Source organism: Lutra lutra, chromosome 8 (assembly GCF_902655055.1).
Source record: "Lutra lutra chromosome 8, mLutLut1.2, whole genome shotgun sequence".
Lineage (NCBI taxonomy): Eukaryota > Metazoa > Chordata > Mammalia > Carnivora > Mustelidae > Lutra > Lutra lutra.
In genome coordinates, this window is record NC_062285.1 from 5,647,107 (window position 1) to 5,669,374 (window position 22,268).

The following is a 22,268-nucleotide window of genomic DNA, read 5'->3' on the forward strand; positions in this document are numbered from 1 at the left end:
ACTCTCTCCAGATAGATACATTCCCCTTCCACCTTTATAGCACAGATAGGCGAAGGGAGTGTCTGAGTATCCTAGCTAGGCTACCACTCCAGCCCTGAGCACTCAGATGACCCTATTTCAACTGCAGCTGTCCTGCCAAGGTGCTGTCTGTACAGAGAGCCCAGGAAACACTCCAGTGCATGCCCACTTTCTCTCTCACCATCCCATCAGGGCCATCCCAGTACGGAGTTCCCCAGGACCCCATCCCACACCAGTTACAGCTCCAGCCATCCAAAGTCACTACGTGCACAGTCTACACAGGGGAGAACCATACATAGGACCATTCCTTTAAGTTTAGGAAACGTAGCTCTTCCGCATAATTCATGGAAACACAAAGTCAAAAATGATAAGACCAAGGAATAAGCTCCAAACGAAACAAGATACTGGAATGAAAATATGTATGATAAAGGGTTTAAATAATCATAAAGATCCTCACTGAACTAGAGAGAAGGGTGGATCAACACAGATCTTCTACAAAGTGTTAGAAAATGTAAAAAAGAACCAAGCAGACTAAAGAATACAATAGCTAAAATGAAAAATGCACTGGAAGGAATGAAGGACAGATTAGCAGATGCCAAAGAATGGTCCAGCAATCTGGAAGGCAGGAGGACGGAAAATACTCCAGTTGACCAGCAAAAACAAAACAAAACAAAGGCTAGGTTAAGGAATCTCTTGAACTTCAGATGAACATTCACATTATGAGGGTGCTAGAAGGAGAAGAGAGAGAGAGGGAGAGAAATACATGGACAGGAAACAGACTTCCAGGCTCAGGAAGCACAGAGAGTTCCAATCACAATGAAGCCAAAGAGGTCCACCCCATAACACATAATAATGAAAATGCCAAATGTTAAACATAAAGAGGTAATTATAAAAATGGCAAGAGAGAAGCAAATAGTTGCATACACGGGAAATGCCATAAAGCTACCAGCTGATTTTTTAGCAGAAACACGGCATCAAAACCAAATGATGTATTTTATGGTGACTAATATAACACAATCAAAATTAAAAAACAAAAAAGGAAACACTGCAGACCAGAAACGAGTGACATAATACATTCAAACTGCTAAAAATAAAAACATACTACCAAGAATATTCTACCAGGCAAGGTTATCATTCAGAATTGAGGGAGTGATAAGGAGAAAAAAACCAGAAAACAATTAACAAAATGGGAAATACATACCTATGAATAATTACTTAAAAAAATAAAAACATACTACCAAGAATATTCTACCAGGCAAGGTTATCATTCAGAATTGAGGGAGTGATAAAGAGAAAAAAACCAGAAAACAATTAACAAAATGGGAAATACATACCTATGAATAATTACTTTAAATGGTCTAAATGCTCTAACCAAAAATCTCTGGATGGCAAATCGGATAAAAAACCCAAACCCATATATATGTTGCCTACACCAGACTCACTTTAGACATAAAGACACATACAGATGAAAGTGAAAGGATAGAAAAAGATATTCTATGCACAGGAAGCAAACTAAAAGGCAGGGAAGCAATACTTATATCAGACAAAATTTATTTTAAAACAAAGACCGTAATAACAGACAAAGAAGGGTATTAGATAATGATAAAGGGATCAACTCAACATGAGGATATAACAATTGTAAATATACATGCACACAACACTGGCACACCTGAATACACAAAGCACATATTAACAGGCATAAAGGGAGAAATTAACAATAATGAAAATAATAGTAGGGGAATTTAACAACCCACTCACATCAGTGGATAGGCCACCCAGGCAGAAAATGAATATGGAAACAATGTTTTTGAATGATACATCAGGCCAGATGACTTAAGAGATATATACAGAACACTCTATCTGGAAACAGAATACATGTTCTTTTCAGATGCACAGGAACATTCTCCAAGATAGATCACATGTTAGGACACAAAACTAGTTTCAGCAAATTGAAGAATAGTGAAATCATATCAAACATCTTTTCTGACAACAGCAGCATGAAGCTAGAAATCAATTAAAAGATGGAAAAAAACACAAATATGCGAAGACTAAACAACATGTTACAACGAGTCAATGAAGAAATCAAAGAGGAAATCAAAAAGTACATGTACACACATGAAAATACAATAAGCCAAAATCTTTGGAACACAGCAAAAGCAGTTCTAAGAGGCAAATTTATAGAATTCAAGCCTACCTCAAGAAATAAAAATCTCAATCTAACCTTATACCAGGAACTAGAGAAAGAAGAACAAAGCCCAAAGTTAGTAAGAAGAAGGAAATAATGAAGATCAGATGAGAAATAGAGACTCAAAGAAATAGAAAAAAAAGTCAGTGAAACCAACCTGGCTCTTTGAAAAGATAAACAAAATTGACAAAGCTTTAGCTAGATTCTACAAGAAAAATGAGAATTCAAATAAATTAAATCAGAAATGAAAAAAAAAAAAACCCCAAGACAGCACAGAAATAAAAGATTATAGGACTTAAAAAAAAAAAAGATTATAGGACTGCTATGAGGGACGCCTGGGTGACTCAGTGAGTTAAGCCTCTGCCTTTGGCTCAGGTCATGATCCCAGGGTCCTGGGATCCAGCCCTGTATTGGGCTCTCTGCTCAGCGGGGAGCCTGCTTCCCCCTCTCTCTCTGCCTGCCTCTCTGCCTGCTTGTGGTCTCTCTCTGTGGCAAATAAATAAAATCTTTAAAAGACTGTTATGAAAAATTATATGCCAAGAAATTAGACTACCTAGGAGAAATGGATAAATTTAGAAACATGTAATCTTCCAAAACTGAATCAAAAGGAAATAAAAAATCTGAACAGGACAATTACTAGTATGAAATTGAATCTGTAATCAAAAATCTTCCAACAAACAAAAGTACAGGACGAGGGAGGAACTTGGGAAGACGGCAGAGTAGGAGGACCCTAAGTCCCAGGTTAACAACTAAATATCACTCACATCCAAGTAAACCAGAGAGTGATCTGTAGAAATCAGTTAAGAGGGGCTCCTGGGTGGCTCAGTGAGTTAAGCCGCTGCCTTTGGCTCAGGTCATGATCTCAGGGTCATGGGATCGAGTCCCACATAGGGCTCTCTGCTCAGCGGGGAGCCTGCTTCCCTCTCTCTCTCTCTGCCTGCCTCTCCATCTACTTGTGATCTCTCTCTGTCAAATAAATAAAATCTTTAAAAAAAATCAGTTAAGAGAAGCACAGAATAAAAGGATGTATAATAGGATAACAAATATCTGAAATGTGGAGGGGAGAGGAGAAAAGGATAAGTTCAAAGGTAAGAGACCATCAGCTTAATATAGATTGCTATATGCTGAAGATGTTATATATAAACTAAATGGTAACCGCAACTCAAAAAACAGTAACAGACATGCAAAAAAAAAAAAAAAAAAAAGAAACCTGAATATTTCACTAGAGAAAGCCAACTAATCATGAGAGAAGCTATCAAGAGACAAACAGAGAGGAACTACAAAAACAACCACAAAACAAGTAACAAAATGGCAATAAATACACCCATATCAATAATTACTTTGAATGTAAATGGATTAAATGCTCCAATCAAAAGACATAAGGTGGATAAAAAAACAGGACCCATCTGTATGTTGCCTAGAGGAGACTCATTTCGGACCTAAAGACATACAGACTGGAAGGGAAGGGATGCAGAAACAATTTATCATGCGAACGAAAATAGCAATACTTATAGTGGAGAAAACAGACTTTAAGACAAAGGCTGTAACACGGGACCAAGAGGGATACTACATAATCAAACACAACAATCCAACAAGAAGACAAAATAATTGGAAATGTTTATGCACCCAACATGGGAGAACCCAAATGCACAAAGCAGCTATCATAAAAACAAAGGAAGTAATTGATAGTAATATAGTAATAGCAGGGGACTTATAACCCCACTTACACCAACGGATGCATCATCCAAACAGAAAATCAACAAGGAAACAGTCACTTTGAATGACACATTGGACCACATGGATCTAACAAATATTCAGAACATTCCATCCTAAAGCAGCAGAATACACATTCTATCCAGTTGCATATACAACATCCTCCAGAATATGTCAAATATTAGGCCACAAAGGCAAGTCTCAACAAATTAAAAAAGAGAGCAGTCACGCCATGCATCTTTTCTGACCACACCACTACGAAAGTAGAAATCAACCACAAGAAAAAACCTGAAAGGCAAACAAGTACATGTCACTAAACAATGAATGGGCCAACTAAGAAATCAAAGCCAAAATAAAAAACTACATGGAGACAAATGAAAACGAAAACACAGCAGTCCAAATTTTTTGATATATAGGAAAAGCCGTTCTAAGGGAAGTTTACAGTAATACCGGCTTATTTAACAAAGCAAGAAAAATCTCAAATAAATTTACATCTAAAGGAACTATAAGGAGAATAAATGAAACCCAAAACTAGTAGAAGGAAGGGAATAATAAAGGTTAGACCAGAAAAAAAAAAAAAAAAAAAAGAAACTAAAAAGTCAATAGAGCAGATAAAAGATCAATGATATCAGGAGCTGGTTCTTTGAAAAGTTCAACAAAATAGATCAACATTTAGCCAGACTGATTAAAAAAAAGAGAGAGTATTTAGATAAAGTAAGAAATGAAAGGGAAGAAATAACAACCAACACCACAGAAGTATAAAAGATAGTAAGTGAATATTATGAAAAATTATATGCCCAAAATTGGACTACCCAGAAGAAATGGATGAATTCCTAGAAACATATAATCTTCAAAAATTGAATCAGGGGGCACCGGGGTAGCCATCAGTTAAGCATCTGACATCAGCTCAGGTTATGATCCAAGGGTCCTGGGATTGAGTCCTGCATCTGGCTCTCTGCTTGGCGGGGAGCCTGCTTCTCTCTCTCTCCCTCTGCTTGAGCTCTCTCTCTCTCTTTCTCTAGCAAATAAATTCATTAAATCTTTAAAAAAAATTGCATTAGGAAGAAATAGGGAACTTGAATTACCAGCAAGGAAATTGAATCAGTAATAAAAACAAAACAAAACAAAACAAAACAAAAAACCCCCAGCAAACTGACAAAGGAGACAAGAATGTACTGTGGGGAAAAGTTAGTTTCTTCAATACATGGTTCTTGGAAAACCGGACAGCTACAGGCAAAAGAATGAAACTAGACCACTTTCTTACACCACACTCAAAAGTAAACTCACAATGGACTACAGACTTCAGTGTGAGTTCTGTAATCACAATCTCTAAAACATAGGTGATATTTTCTTTGACATTGGTCTTAGAAACATGTTTATGGATAGGTCTCCACAGGCAGGGGGAAACAAATGCAAAATTAAACAACTGGGCATACTCTAAAATAAGAAAGCTTTTTCACCGTGAAGGAAACCACCAACAAAATGAAAAGGCAACCCTTTTGCACATGATGTCCTCTAAAGAGGAGAGAAATCATATGATCATCTCAATGGATACATAAAAAAAAAAATTTTGACAAAGTTCAACTTCTATTCTTGATAAAAACTCTCAACAATGTGGGTTTATAGGGCAAATGGTATGATATATAAGTGGTCAACATCTAAGATATATAGAACTTATACAACTCAACACCCAAACCTGATATCTGATTAAAAAATGGGCAGAGAAGCTGAATAGACATTTTTCCAAAAAGACATAAAGGTGGCCAACTTACCCACGGATAAATGCTCAACATCACTAATCATCAGGAAAATGAAAATCAAAACCATAGTGAGATATCACCTTATGCTTATCAGAATGGCTATTGTCAAAATGATGGAGAATATCAGGTTCTGGCAATGATGTGGAGTAAAAAGAACCCTCACGCACTGTTGGTGGAAATGTAAATTGGAGTGGTCACTGTGGAAAACAAGTATGGAGGTTCCTCAAAAAGTTTTAAATTGAGCAACCTTATGATCCAGCAATCCCACTGCTGGGTATTTACCCAAAGACTACAAAAACACTCATCCAAAGAGACGCATGCACCCCTACGTTTATCACAGCATTATCCATGAAAGTCAAGACGTGGAAGTAGACCCAGTGTCCACTGACTGATGAATAGATTAAGAAAGAGATCTTGCTATTTGCGATGACATGGATAGAGCTAGGGGGTATGATGCTAAGTGAAGTCAGTCAGTCAGAGAAAGACAAACATCATAGGATTTCACTCATATATGGAATTTAAGAAACAAAACAAACGAGCAAAGGGAAAAAACAAGAGAGACAGAGACAAACCAAGAAACAGACTCTTTTAACTATAGAGAACAAACTGATGGTTATCAGAGGAGAGGCGGTGGCGGGGGTTGGTTAAATGGATGAGGGAGATTAAGGAATGCACTTGTCATGATGAGCCCTGAGTGATGTATGGAATTGTTGAATCACTATATTGTACATCTGTAACTGATACAATATTGTGATATTAACTAACTGGAATTAAAATAGAAACTTGAAGGGGCGGGGAGTGGGAGGTTGGGGGAGCCAGGTGGTGGGTATTATGGAGGGCACGTATGGCATGGAGCACTGGGTGTGGTGCATAAACAATGAATTCTGTTACGCTGAAAAGAAATTAATAAAAAAAAAGAAACTTGAAAAAAGAAGTGGCATGTACATACACAGAATGGAATATTATTCAGATGTAAAAAAGAATGAGATCTTGACATTCATGACAACATGGATGGATCCAAAAAATGTAATGCTAAGTGAAATAAGTCAGAAAAATACCATATGATTTCACTTTGTGTGGAATCTAAGAAGACAAACAAAAGCAGAACCAGACTCATAAATCCAGAGAATGAACTGTTGGTTACCAGAAGAGAGGGGAAGGATGGGCAAAATGGGTGAAGAGGAGTGGGACATACAGGCTTTCAGTTATAGAAAGAAAAAGTCACAAGGATGAAAGGTCAGCATTGGGAAATATAGTCTGTGGTTTTGTTAATGTTATATGGGGTGACATATAAAACCCAGCAGAACGCATAGACTTGTTGAATCGGTATGTTGTACGTTGGAAACTAACGTAACATTGTGTGTCAACTGTATTTCAACTTTAAAAAAAAAAGGAAAATAAAACCATTCTCACATTGTTAGATGCTTCTTTCCTTACCAAACTAATTTTGTAACTAACCCCCCTTATTCTTCCATAGTGTTATTAGAGATAGATCAGAGAAATTTTGGATAATTGAATTACTGATCTTTTTTTTGGTGCTAATTTAGACAGGAATATTATTTTTCTCAGTGTTTTTTCTTCCCTGTAAGTATATGTTTAGTTATTACAGAGATGACATGTTGCCAAGACATTTACAGTGTATGAATACACAGGAGGCCGATATCTGGACACAGAGACAAAAGTAAGATTGCACATTGTTCCCAGTTCCCAGCTGAATGGTCTTAGGCAAACTTCATCTTTTTTAGCCTCAGTTTTATGATAAGTAAAATGAGGTTTATAACAATATCCACTTCACCTGAGTTAGTGGAATTCAATGAGATAATATATTTAAAGTCCTTAGGAAGCTACCTAGAATAGACCGACCTTCAGTAAAGGTAGTTTTTATCCTATTTTTCTATTTTTTTTGAAAGATTTTATTTATTGATTTGACAGAGAGAGATCACAAGTAGACAGGCAGGCAGAGAGAGAGAGAGGGAAGCAGGCTCCCTGCTGAGCAGAGAGCCCGATGCGGGACTTGATCCCAGGACCCTGAGATCATGACCTGAGCCGAAGGCAGTGGCTTAACCCACTGAGCCACCCAGGCGCCTTTTTTTTTTTTTTTAAGATTTTACTATTTTTCTATTTAAAAAAAACATTTTCTAATTTTAAAATATTTTCTATTAAAAAATATTTGTTGGGGCAAAGAGGGTTTGTTGCCTACCTTATGGGAAAAAATATTCTTGGTAGCAGTATGCCTAACTGAAAGACCAAGTTTATAGCTTTTCTTGCAGCTATAGAAGAGTCAGAAAAATGTAAATAGTTTTTTTATGGTCTTATGGAAAAGTGAATTAATAAAGAAGGAGCGAGCATGGGGTTGTTCTATCCTCTCCCTCTTCTTCCAGACTCTTAACTGGACTGTGGTTGTGAAGGCTGGGCTCCAGCAACCATATGGGACTAAGGAGTACCCTTGCGGATAGAAGCAAAGTGCTGTGGATGATAGAACAGGAAGTAGATAGTGCCTGGATCTCTGATGACATGATGGAACTATCACAGATGCTCTGAACTGCACATGCCTCACTCCTTTTAGATGAAGACAGAAACACTTACAGCTCATTGAAGCCAGGTCCCTGTTACCAGCAGCCAGTGGAAATTTCTTTTTTCTTTCTTTTTTCTTTTTGAAGGTTTATTTATTTTAGAGTGGGAGGAGGGCAGACGGGGAGAGAGTCTTAAGCTGACTCTCTGCTGAGCTTGGAGCCCAACACAGGGCTAGATCTCATGACCCTGAGATCAAGAACTAAGCTGAAAACAAGAATCAGATGCTTAACTGACTGTACCACTCACATGCTTCCCCAACCCATGGCAAATTCTGACACATTATTTCACATTTAGACACTCTTAATACTTGGAGATGGTTTCTAATGTATACAATTTTAAAACAATTATTTTATCAAGAAAATTAATAGTGCATAGAATTGTTAATGATATATTAAGATAAAGAAAGTGGAATATTTTTCCAAATTAGGTAGGACTTTGTTTTCTATTTTCTAACTAGAATTAGGTAGGAAAGGGAAATAGCTTTGTGATTTAATCCTCATACAGTTTTAGAGTCTTACCTATTTTGGGGAAAGCTAGAGAACTTACAAATAGTAGGTCCACCATAAAAAATTTGAATTACACAGTAATCTTTGAAAGTAGGCTGTGAAATGAATGTTTTTCAAGGTTCCACGAATAATTAGTTTGATTCTAATAATTTTTAATTGGCTTGTTAGTACAGTAAAAAGACTTATGACAATTCTTCTTATAGATAAAACTTGATTGTGGGTTTTCCTATTTTTACATTTTTTGGGAATGTAAGCAGTGGAAAATATGGACAGAATATATGGGCGTAAAATCCAGTAGTGTGAAGGTGGGTGGCATTCAGACTGCATTTGATACCAGGAGGGGCCATGCAATTTTAAGCCCTCTGGACTTTCATGTGAGACATGGAAAATACAAATATTTTAAAATGGAAAAATATTAGTAAAAATAAAGAATAAAAAGCCATTCCCTCCTGCTAAGACAACTTCTCATAATCCTGATTTCTACTAGACTGATACCAATAACTTATGTCATAACCTGAATGATGTACAAAGTTATCTTGATATATCACAGAGAAAAATTAAAAAAAATTTTTTTTGAGCCTCCCTCAGATTCAGGTTTAGATTCAACCAGTATTGTTTTGCACATTTAGATCCCAAGCACTGTGATTTCACATGTGGTACCTGGTTTATACCTCCACAACCCTTTTACACAGTCATTCTTACTCTACCCCATGCAGGGGAGGAAGGGAGCCTCAGAGTCCAGATGATAAATGGTTGAGTTGGGACTAAACTGCTTGAGGAGCCAAACCCACAGCTATTTTCATTCTCCATGGCTTCCTAAATGGCCTTGCCATATTTGTACACTTCACATGCCACAGTCCCCTCATACCAAGCTTTAAAAGCCTTTCAAGATTTAAACTAGTGGCCCTGATAGATAATAAATGGATAGGGTCCGTTCAAGATGGTGTCACAGGAAGTCCTGAACTCACCTTCCCTTGACATAATGAATCTATATCTACATATAAAGCAATCCCTCCAGAAAAAGAACTGAGGGCTAACTGAACAGGTTTGCTAAACAAACAAAAGAGAGACCACACAGAGAAGGGCAGGAGGGATAGAGATGCGGTAATGATGGGAACTCTACTCCTGATACAGTGACCTACAGTATATAGGGATATCACCAAGAGGCTGGTGCACACTCACTTGTCTGTGGCACAGCAAAAATATCTGATTTAAAGGCAACTAGACTGTAAGTGAAAGAAATCCATTTACACACCCTAGAGTGTCTGCCAAGGGGAGGGAAACTGTTGGAACTTTATCTAGGGCTGGAGATGCCAGCAAGTGCCATTGTTCATGTTCACTCTCTACCTTGATAGCATAGACAGGAGAAGGGTCCACATGCTCCAGCCAGCCTATTAGGGCTACCCCAATGAGCCCTAGGCCCCTTGCCCACACCAGCTCCAACAGTCCCCCAAGATGGTCCCAAGATCATGTGCCCCCAGGTACCCCTGCCCACACCTGCCCCAGATCAAGCCATCTCACCAAGGTAGCCCCAGCAAAGTATGCCCCAGGGCCCTCAGCCTTTGCTTCCTGAAGCCCTTGCCATCACTCCAGGGTGACTGCAGTTCACACTGGGATCCCCCAGCTTGCACCTGCTACAACACTGCTGTTGCGCAAGGTAGCCTGGGTGTGGTATCTCTCAAAACCACTTCCCAGCCTGCCCCCAATCCACATGTTTAATCAAGATGGCTATGGTAAAGCTCATTCCAGTACACCCAGCCCACTACTTCAGCTCCAGCTGTCCTGCCAAGGCAGCCCAAGGGAAACATGCCTTGGGACAGTCCTGGCCATACCAGCTCTAGATCCAGCCCTCCCTCAAATGACCCAAATATAGCATGCCCTGGGACCACCAAGATTGCACCTGCTCCAGCTTTAGCCGGCCTGCAGAAGCTGCCAGACACATTCAGTATACAAGGTGATGCTGATTTTTTCAGCAGAAACTTTGCAGGCTAGAAGTGAGTGTCAGGATATATTTAAAGGGCTAAAAAGGAAACAACGTTCAACTAAGAATACTCTACACAACAAGATTATCATTTGGACTGAAAGAGAGATAAGTTCTCAGACAAGAAAAACTAAAGGAATTATCACTATACTGGCCTTCCAAGAAATGTTAAAGGATTGTCTTTAGTGGAAGAGAAGAAGTGATAACTAGAAATGCTGAGCTCACCTCCGCCCTCCACCCAACATGAACATGCAAAGCCCAACAACTCAAGTGATGCAATTCACTCAGAAAGACCTGAAGTCTAACAGTACAGATCTTCCACAGTGAAAGACAAAGAGGAAGCCACACTGAGAAGGGTAGAAGAGGCAGAGATGAGGTCAGGAACTAAACTCTCAGTGTGGCAAACCACAAGTGGGAGGAATATCACAAGTGCTGAGGTTCTCTCTGAGGAATGAAGGGATTAAGCCCCACATTGGGCACACACCAGCCCTGGGTACCTGTACCTAGAAGACAAACCTGCATAATGTCTGGCTTTGAAAATTTGCAGGGCTTAACTCCAGGAGCTTTGAAAATCAGTGGGGCTTAACTCTGGGAGAGATGGAGGGCTATAGGAAACTGAGAGCCCACCCTCAAAGGACCAGTGTGCTACAGCACTTGGTTTGAGATATAGTACAGAGGCAGAATTTAAAAACCTCCTTATAGGTGAAGGAAATTTATTGACTAATTTTAGGACATGTGCTGGAGGGTGAGGGATCTGTGGGAGCTTTCTCCAAAAGGAGAAGTCCTGGCAGGCACCATTTTTCTTGGCCTTCCTCAGCCTAGCTAACCAGACACTTGTAGGAGCCAGTTCTGACACTTATCATCTACCTTTCTAGTTCTGTTCACCCTAGCAGACAACCCTCCAAAGAAGCTCCTCCACCCAACCACACTTGGTGGGCAGGCTTGATCAGCACTGACATAGCCCCCAAAGTGACTATATCTACCACACTAGCAGACAGCCCCTGCAGAGACTGGTGACTGCTCTAGCACAGGGGGAGCCCTGCCCACCAGTACACCCTTAGCAGTTGTAGTAGACCAGGTATGATAGGGCTAGACACATCCGTAAGCACACTGCAGTAGCTCTAGCTGGGCTTCTCAGCTTGCCATGCCAGGAGTCAGCTCTACCTACCAGTGTTCCTGCATTAGTCATAGCCTGTCATTGCTGATACCTGGGATGAGCATCAACCCCATCAACCAGGGTGCCAGCAGCAGTTTTGGACCAGTCACAAAAGGAGGGTGCATTCAGTCCCTCCAGAGGGACTGAACAGAGGGGACACCCTGTTCTCCCTGATTCTAGAAAACAACGAAGAATTTTGCTACCAGGCTTCACAGGATACCTATATCATGAGACCACCACTTTTAAGATCAGAAGACATGCTTGACTTACCTAATACATAGAAACAACCTACAGAGTCAGACAAACGAGAAGACAGAAGAATATGTTGCAAGTGAAAGAACAAAGCAAAAGCTCAGAATAAGAACTGAATGAAACAGAGATAAATGTTTCAGATAGAGGTCAAAAAACATCACAAAGATGCTCACTGGACTAGAGAAGAGGGGATGAACTCAGAACTTCAGCAGAATTAGAAAATATAAAAAAAGAACCAATCAGAGTTTAAGAATAACTGGAATGAAAAATATATTGGATGGAATCAACACTAATTAGATAATATAGAGGAACAAATCAACAATCTGGAATACAGGGTAGTGGAAAACACCCCAGCTGAAGAGCAAAAACAACAACAACAACAACAACAACAACAACAACAAAACTTTAAAAAATGAGTTTAGGTGGGGACATATGGGAAAATATAAAGTGTACTAACAATCATATTATAAGGGTTCCAGAGGGAGATGAGAGAAAGAGGCAGAAAATGTATTTGAAGAAATGATAGCTAAAAAGTGCCATAATCTGGGAAAGGAAACAGATGTCCAGGAAACACAGAAAGCCCCCAAAAGATTAACCTAAGAAGCATCACACCAAGACACCTGATAATTAAAAATTTCAAAGATTAAAGATAAAGGATCTTAAAAGAAGCTAGAGAAAAACAAACAGTAACATACAAGAGAAACCCCATAAGGCTGTCAGCTGATTTCAATAGAAACTTTGCAGACCAGAAGAAAGTGGCATGATGTACTGAAAGTTCTCAAGGTAAAAAACCTACAATCAAGAATACTCTACTTAAATATTTTATCTGGTTTATCTATTTCCTTTTTATTTAATAAATTCTTTCCTCATTTAACAAATGATTTTTTTATTATTAAAAAAAAGGAATACTCTACTTTGCAAATTCAGAATTGAAGAAGAGAGAGTTTTTCAGACAAACAAAATTTAACGGAGTTCACCACCACTAAACCAGCCTTACAGGAAATGTTTAAGGCTGTGGATTAAGCAGAAAGTTAAAGGCCAAAACTAGAAGCAAGAAATTTATGAAAGGAAAATTTCAGTGGTAAAAGCAAATGTAGTATGAATGTTAAAAAGTAAAATTAATTATATCTATGAAATTAAATAAGAAATTCACAAAATGAAAAATGTAAAACGTGACATCATATACATAAAATATGGTGGGGGAAGCAAAAATGTAGTGCTTTTAAATATGTTTGAAGTTGGGGCACCTGGGTGGCTCAGTTGGTTAAGCGACTGCCTTCAGCTCAGGTCACGATCCCAGGGTCCTGGGATCGAGTCCCACATCGGGCTCCCTGCTCCTTGGAGAGTCTGCTTCTCCCTCTGACTTTCTCCCCTCTCATGCTCTCTCTTACTGTCTCTCTCTCAAATAAATAAATAAAATCTTTAAAAAATATATGTTTGAAGTTAAGCGATCAAATTGATATAGACTGCTATACTATGTTATAACGCAGAATGTTATATAGAAGCCTCACGATATACCCAAATGATAAACCTATAATAGATGCACAAAAAGTAAACAGAAAGGAATCCCAGTATAATACTAAAGAAAAGTCAACAAATAAAAAGCTTAGAGTAAGAGAAGAAAGAGAACCACACACAAAAAAAGAGAGAGAAAACAATAAGGAAAATGGTGATAAGTATACATATCAACAAACACTTTAAATGGACTAAATGCAGCAATCAAAAGACATGGTGACTGAATGAATTAAAACAAAACAAAACAAAAAACCCCAAGACTCATCTGTTAGCTGCCTACAAGAACATTATTTCCACCTAAAGAAAGACATATACAGACTGAAAGTGAAGTTATGGAAAAAAAATATTCTATGCAAATGTAAATGAAGAGAAAGCTGGAGTAGCGTTATTTAGATCAGATAAAATAGACTTTAAATCAAATACTAAATAGAGACAAAGAAGGACATTATATAATGATAAAAGCTTTCAATTCGCAAGAGGATATAACAATTTTAAGTATTTATACACCCAACACAGGAGTACTTAAATACATAAATATTAACAGACATAAAGGGACAAATTGAAAGAAAATCAATAATAAGGGACTTTAATACCCACTTACATAAGTGGATAAATCATCCGACAATATCAATAAGAAAACCATGGGTTTGAACAACACACTTGATGAGACTGACCTAATAGATATAAATAGAATAGTCCATCCAAAAGGGCAGAATGCACAGTCTTTTCAAGTGCACATGGAACATTGTCCAGGATAAATGACATGTAAGGCCATTAAACAAGTCTCAATAAATTTTGAATACTGAAACTATATCAAACATCTCTTCTGACCACAACAACAGTATGAAACTAAAAATCAATTAAAAGCAAAAAAAAAAGTAAAAAACATGAACACATGGAAACTAGACATCATGGTACTAAACAACCCATGCGTAGATGAATAAATCAGAGAGGGAATTTAAAAATACATGGAGACAAATGAAAATGGATACACAATGGTTCAAAATCTCTGGAACACAGCGAAAGCTGCTGTAAGAGGGACGTTTATAGTGATACAGACATACCTCAAGAAACAGCAAAAACAATCAAATAAATAATTTTACACATAAAGGAGTAAGAAAAAGAAACCAACAAAGCCAAAAGTTAGTAGAAGGGTGGGAATAATAAAGATCAGATAGGCAATAAATGAAATAATGAAATAGAGACTAAAAACACGATAGAAAAGATTAATGAAACTAAGTGATGGTTCTTGAAAAAAATAAACAAAATTGATAAACCTTTAGCCAATCGCCAAGAAAAAAAGAGAAAGAACTCAAATAAAATCAGAAATGAAAGAGAAGTATAACTAACACCACAGAAATTGATAGTATTATGAGTTACTACACAAAATTATATGCCAACAAATTGGATGACCTAAAAGAAATGGATAAAATTCCTAGAAATACACAATTCTATAAAGCTGAATCATGAGATATACAACATCTGAACAGACAAATTACTAGTAATGAAACTGAATCAGTAATTAAAAAAAAAAAAAACTTGCAAAAAACAAAAGTCCAGGACCAGACAGATGGCTTCACTGGTGAGTTCTGCCAAATATTTAAAGAATTAATACCTATCTTTCTAAAAATATTCCAAAAACAGAAGAGGGAGGAATGCTTCCAAATTTATTCTTCAAGGACAGTATTACTCTTACACAAAAACCAGACAAAGAAACTGCAAAAGGAAATTGTAGACAAATATAGACCAATATCTCTGATGAACACAGATGCATAAATCTTCAATAAAATATTAACAGACCAAATTTAACAATATATAAAAGGGTTATTCAGCAAGATCAAGTCCAAAGGTTCAAGACAGTTTGATACTAACAAATTAATCAATGTGGTACATCACGATAATGAAATCAAGGATAAAAGTCATATGATCATCTCAACAGATGCAGAAAAAGAATGTGACAAAATTTAACATCCGTTTATGATAAAAACACAACAAAATGGACTTAAAGGGAACATACCTCAACATAATAAAAACCATTTGTGACAGATATACAGCTAACCTCACCATTCAGTGGTGATCAGGATTAAAGCAAGACCAGGCACAAGACAAGGATATCCATTTTTCCCATTTTTATTCAACACAGTGGAAATCCTAGCAATAGCAAACAGATTAAAAAAAAATAAAAGCCATCCAAATTTGTAAGGAAGAAATAAAACTGTATTTGAAGATATATGATACTATATATATTAAACTGTGATTACTCCACTAAAAAACTATAGGATAAATGAATTCAGTGGAGTTACCAAATACAAAATTACTATACAGAAATCAGTTGTATTTTCATACACTAACAATAAATTAACATAAAAAATTAAGAAACCAATCTCATTTATAATTGCATCAAAAAGCTTAAAATATTTAGGAATAAATTTAACCAAAGAGGAGAAAAATCTGTATTCTGAAAACCTATAAGACACTGATGAAAAAAACTGAAGATGACATAAATGAAGGGACAGATATTCCATGTTCATGGATTGGAAGAATTAATATTGACTGAATGTCTGTACTGCCCAAATCAATCTACTATGTAATCCTTATATAATCCCTATGAAAATATAAATAGTTTTCACAGAACTACAACAAATAATTCTAAATTTATATGGCACCACAACAGACCTCAAATAGCCAATGCAATCTTGAGAAAGAGGAATAAAGCTGGGAGGAACACAATCCTAGATTTCAAACTATACTACAAAGCTAAAGTAATCAAAACATTATGGTACAGTGCAAAACTGGACACATATATCAGTGGAACAGAATAGAGAGACTAGAAATAAACTCATGCTTATATTGTCAATTATCTGTGACAAAGATGGCATGAATATACAAAGGGTAAAACACTGTCTTCAATAAAACTGGATGATTATGTGCCAGAAAAAAAAAGAAGAAAAAAATAAACTAGACCACTTCATTATACCATACACATATAAAAATTTTAAGTAGATTAAAATCTTACTATAAAACTCAAAGCCAAAGAAGTCCTACAGAAGAAACATAAGCAGTAAAATCTTAGAGAGCAGCCTTAGCTATATTTTTCTGGATCTGTTTTCTTAGGCAAAGGAAACATAAGCAAAAGTAAATATTTGGACCACATCATATTTTAAAATTTTTGCACAGTGAAAGAAACCATCAACAAGACAAAAAGGCAACCTACTGAATGGAAGAAGTTATTTCAAATGATTATCCACTAAGAGCTTATTATCCAAATACAGAAAGAACTCAACACCAAAACAACAACAACAGCAACAGAACAATCTGGTTAAAAAATGGGCAGAGCACTTGAACAAACATTTTTCCAAGGAAGACATACAGATGGCCAACAGACACATGAGAATATGCCCAGCACTGCTAACTCTCAGGGAAATGCAAATCAAAACCACAATGAGATACCACCGCACACCTGTTAGAATTGTTAGTGTTAAAAAGACGTGAAATAATACCTGAAACTAATGTAACCTTGTGTGTCAGCAATGCTCAAATTTAAATAAAGAAAGAACAAGCATTGTCAAGGGTGTAGAGAAAAGGGAACCCTCATGCACTGTTGGTGGGAACATAAATTGGTATAGTCATTAAAAATAAAGGATATAAAAATTAAAATTAGAAGTGCCATTATGATCTAGGAGTTCTACTTCTGGGTATTTACCTAAAGAAAAGAAAACACTAATTCAAAGTGATGTAAGTGCCCCCATATTCAATGCAGTATTATTTATAATAGCAAAGATGTGGAAGCCACCTACGTGTCTGTCAATAGATAAATACCAAAGAAGCAGGCTGTGTGTGTGTAAAATTAAATATCAGCCAAATAAAGAATTAGATCTTGTCCTTTGCAACAACACAGATGGACCTAGAAGGTGTTAGGTTAAGTGAAAAAAGACAGAGAAAGACAAATACTATATGATTTCACTTATATGTGGAATACTAAAAAGAAAACAAATGTATAAACTAAAAGCAACAGAAAAGGACTCATAAACACAGAGAACAAATTGGTACTTGCCTAAGGTGAGGAGCTGTACAGATGGGCGAAATAAGTGAAAGATATTAAGAAGTACAAATTTTCAGTTATAAAATAAGTCACAGGGATGAAAAGTTCAGTGTAGGGAATACAGTTAATATTATAATACTTTTGTGTAGTGACAGATGCTAACTACACTTATCATTCTAGACATTTCATAATGTGTATAGTTGCCAAATCACTATGTTGTACACTTGAATCTAATATAATACTATATGTCAAATACACTTCAATTGAAAATTTTTAAAAATTTAAAAAAGAAAATATATTTAAGAATAAATCTCCCTGGCAAAGGTAATTTTATAGTAAAGGCAGTGGACCAGCCATTTAAAAAGCTAGTATGAAAGTTGACCAGGCAAAATAGTAAAATCAATTATAACTACAATAAGTAGTTAAGGGATACACAAATAAAGATATAAAATATGACATCGAAAACACAAGAGGGAGTATGTATTTTCAGAATGTGTATAAATTTAAGCAACTATCAACTTTAAGTACATGGACACACACAAATATATAAATATAAATATAATATATATATATATATATATATATATATATATATATATGCTGATAGTGTATACACACACACATATCATGGTACTGAGAAACCAAAAACCTACAATAGACATGCACAAAGTAAGAGAAAGGAACCCAGATATAATGCTAAAGAAAAGCATCAAACCACAAGGGAAGATACCAAAAGAAGAGAGAAAAAAGAACTGCAAAAGCAACCAGAAAACCAGTCAACAAGATAGAAGTACATACCTATCAATAATTAATTTAAATGTAAATGGACTAAATGCTCAAATCAATAGACATAGGATAGCTGAATGCATAGAAAAATAAGACCCAGTGATGTGCTGCCTACAAGAAACTCACTGCAGATCTGAAGACATGCAGACTGAAAGTGAAGGGAGGGAGCAATACTTCTATCAGACAAAACAGACATTAAACAAAGATTGTTAGAAAGCACACGCATACACACAGAAAGCATTAAATGATAACCAGGGATCAGTCCAAGAAGAAGATATAACATTCATAAATATTTATGCATCCAACATAGAAGCACCCACATGTAATAAGCAAATATTAACAAACAGAAGGGAGAAATGGATAGCAATACAATTGAAACAATACAGTAAGAGTAGGGGACTTTAATACACCACCTATCTCAATGGAGACATCATTCAGACAGAAAAGCAGTAAGAAAACACTGACATTAAATGACACATTAGACCAGAGTGACTTAATTGATAGTTCAGAAAATTTAATCCCAAACAACAGAATACACATTCCCTTCAAGTGCACTTGGAAAATTCTACAGGATAAATCATATGATAGGCCACAAAAGAAGTCTCAACAAATTCAAGAGCAATGAAATTATATCAAGTATTTTTTCCACCACAGCAGTATGGAACTAGAAAGCATTACAGAAGAAAAGTGGGAGACACACAAAACATGGAGACTAAACAACATGCTACTAAACAACCAATGGAGCAACAAAGAAATAAAAGAGGAAATTTAAAAGTACCTAGAAACAAATGAAAATGGAGACTTAACTTTCCAAAATTTATGTGACTTTCCCCGAAGAAGTTCTAAAAGTTTATAGCAATACAGGTCGACCTTAAGAAACAAGAAAAATTCTGATATAAACAATTTAACTTCACAAATAAAGGAACTAGAAAAAAGCAAAATTGAAAGTTAGTAGAAGGAAGTAAATGACAAAGATCATAATGGAAATAAGTGGAAGACAGGCTTAAAAAAAAAAAAAAACAACTATAGGAAAGATTAAAGATACTGGGGCACCTAGGTGGCTCAGTTGGTTAAGCATCTGCCTTCGGCTCAGGTCATGATTCCAGGATCCTGGGACCAAGCCTTGTATCAGGCTCCCAGGGGGCCTGCTTTTCCCTCTCCCTCTCCTACTCTCCTCTCTCATGCTGTCTCTCAATCAACCAACCAATTAATCCATCAATCCTTTAAAAAAAAAGATTAAATAAATCAAAATATGGTCTTTGAAAAGATAAAATTGATAAACCTCTGGCCAGATTCATTAGGAAAAAAAGAGAGGGGCCAAAATAAAGTCAGAAATGAGAGAAGTTACGAACTGATCACAAAAATCCAAAGGATCATAGGAATGCACTATGAGGAATTATACACCAACAAATTGAAAAACCTAGAGGAGTTGGATAAATTCCTAGAAACATACAGCATTCTGAGGCCGATTCATGAAGATACAGAAAATCTAAATAGACCAATTTTAATGATGAAGCAGTAATTTAAAAACTCTTCCAAAATAACTAGTATAGGATCAGATGGCTTCACTGGTGAATTCTACCAAACATTAAAGAAGAGCTAGTACCTATTCTTCTCAAATCATTCAAAGAAGAAATGAAAAGGAAGGAATACTTCATTTTACAAGGTCAGCATTACCCTGAAATCAAACCAAAGTCACCACACACAAAAAGGAAAATTACAGACCAATATCCCTGATGAATATAGATTAAAATCTTCAACAAGATTTTAGCAAACTGAATTCAATAAAACGTTAAAAAGATCATTCACCACTCTCAACTGGGATTTATTACAGGGAGGTAACAATAGTTCAGCATCCATAAAACAATGTGATACACCACATTAACAGAACAAAGGATAAGAATCATGATATCTTAATAGATACAGAAAAAGTATTTGACAAAACTCAACATCCATTTAGGATAAAAATGATCAACAGACTGGGTATAAAAGTAATGTACCTCAACATAATAGAGACCATATCTGACCAACCCACAGCTACTATCATACTCCATAGTAAAAAGCTCTAAGCTTTTCCTCTAAAATCAGGAAGAAGACAAGGATGCCCATTTTCACTTCTTTTAGTCATCATACTATTGGAACCCTTGGCCAGAGCAATAAGGAAAGAAAAAAAAAAAAAAAAGTAAAAGGCATCCTTACAAGATACAAAATTAACATACAGAAAGTGGTTGCATTGGTTACCATACACTAAAAATGAACTATCAGAGAGAGAAATTAAGAAAGCAATCCCACTTACAATGCATCAAAAAGAATAAAGTACCTACAAATAAATTTTATCAAGAAGGTAAAATACCTGTACTCTGGAGACTGTAAGACACTGGGGAAAGAAACTGAAGACAACAGAAATTGAAGATACATCATGTTCATGGATTGGAAGAATTAATATTATTAAAATGTCTGTGCTACCTAAAGGTATCTACAGAATCAATACAATCCCAATCAAAATACCAATGGTATTTTTCACAGAACTAGGACAAAGAATTCTGAAATTTGTATGAAACCATCTGTGACAACATGGATGAAACTAGAGGGTATTATGCTAAATGAAATAAGTCAGATGCAGAAAGACACTGTGTGATCTCACTTATATGTAGAATCTAAAAAAACAAACCAGAAACTGACATACGGATACAGGAAATAAACTGTGAGTCCCCTGAGTGAGGAGGCATTCGAGGGGTGATTGAAATAGGTGATGGGTATTAAGAGATATAAAGTTTCAGTTATAAGATAAGTCAGTCACAGGATATAATATTTAGCACGGAAAATATAATTAATATTGTAGTGACTTTTCATGGTGGTGGATGGTAACTACACGTTTCAGGAGGACCATTTTGTATTGTATAAAAATACTGCATCACTATGATGTACACTTGGAACTAATAGAATATTGTATGTCAATTACACTTCAACAAAAATAATAATAAGTAACAGGCAAATAACTATTCTTCAGAATCTCCTGAGTAACCTGGCATTCCAACAGCTGGGTTCTTTGGAGGTAGAAAGCCAATGAATAGCTTTTCCTATAAACAACAATACCCCAGAAAAGTGAACAGTTCATTTATGTTATCTAATATCTTTCACTAGTGTGCAAAGGTAGCGGTCATTCCCTCAGAAAGGCAACTTCCAAAATTTCCCACAGCAAATCATCATTCATTTCAATTGCTGCTTTTTACATTCACCTGTGGTATTTAGTTGGTTATTCTGTTTGACATGCAAGATCTGACTAAGGACATCGTGAAAAACAGGCAATTAGAACATTTTTTTTTTTTTAAGGAATAAGGAGATCAGGAAGAGAATCATCCCAGAATAAGAGAAACTTTTGACAGAATTCACCCTTTTACCTCACCGCTCAGGCCCACTGTAAACCTGTGTCTCTGCTGGCCACATGAGGGAATATAATAGTGCACACGCATTTTGATCTACTGTCCAACTTTTGTCTCTTCAAAAACATATACAGTAGATGAACAAACAAGTATCACATCTTTGGCCCTCACAAAGCTCTGCTTCAGCAAGCAAGTCACAGGCTGATTAGAATTCTTGTTATATAAATAAAATAAAATTCTAAAACACAATCAAATAGACAAACCCAGAAGTAAAGCCCTTTCCCAACCAACTATGTTAAAAATTAGAAATAATATATCAGCGGCTTGGAGAAGAAACTCATTTGGATGGATAGAAGGTGAACTGAAAGGTAAAGAAATATATGGAGACAATTCCCCG

The 22,268-nt window shown here is 36.3% G+C and overlaps 1 protein-coding gene across 7 annotated transcripts in view; it reads right to left on the minus strand.

The window, feature by feature from the left end:
- Nucleotides 1-22,268, minus strand: part of PRKCQ (protein kinase C theta) — a 176,246-nt gene that overhangs the window by 60,822 nt on the left and 93,156 nt on the right. The window lies entirely within an intron of this gene.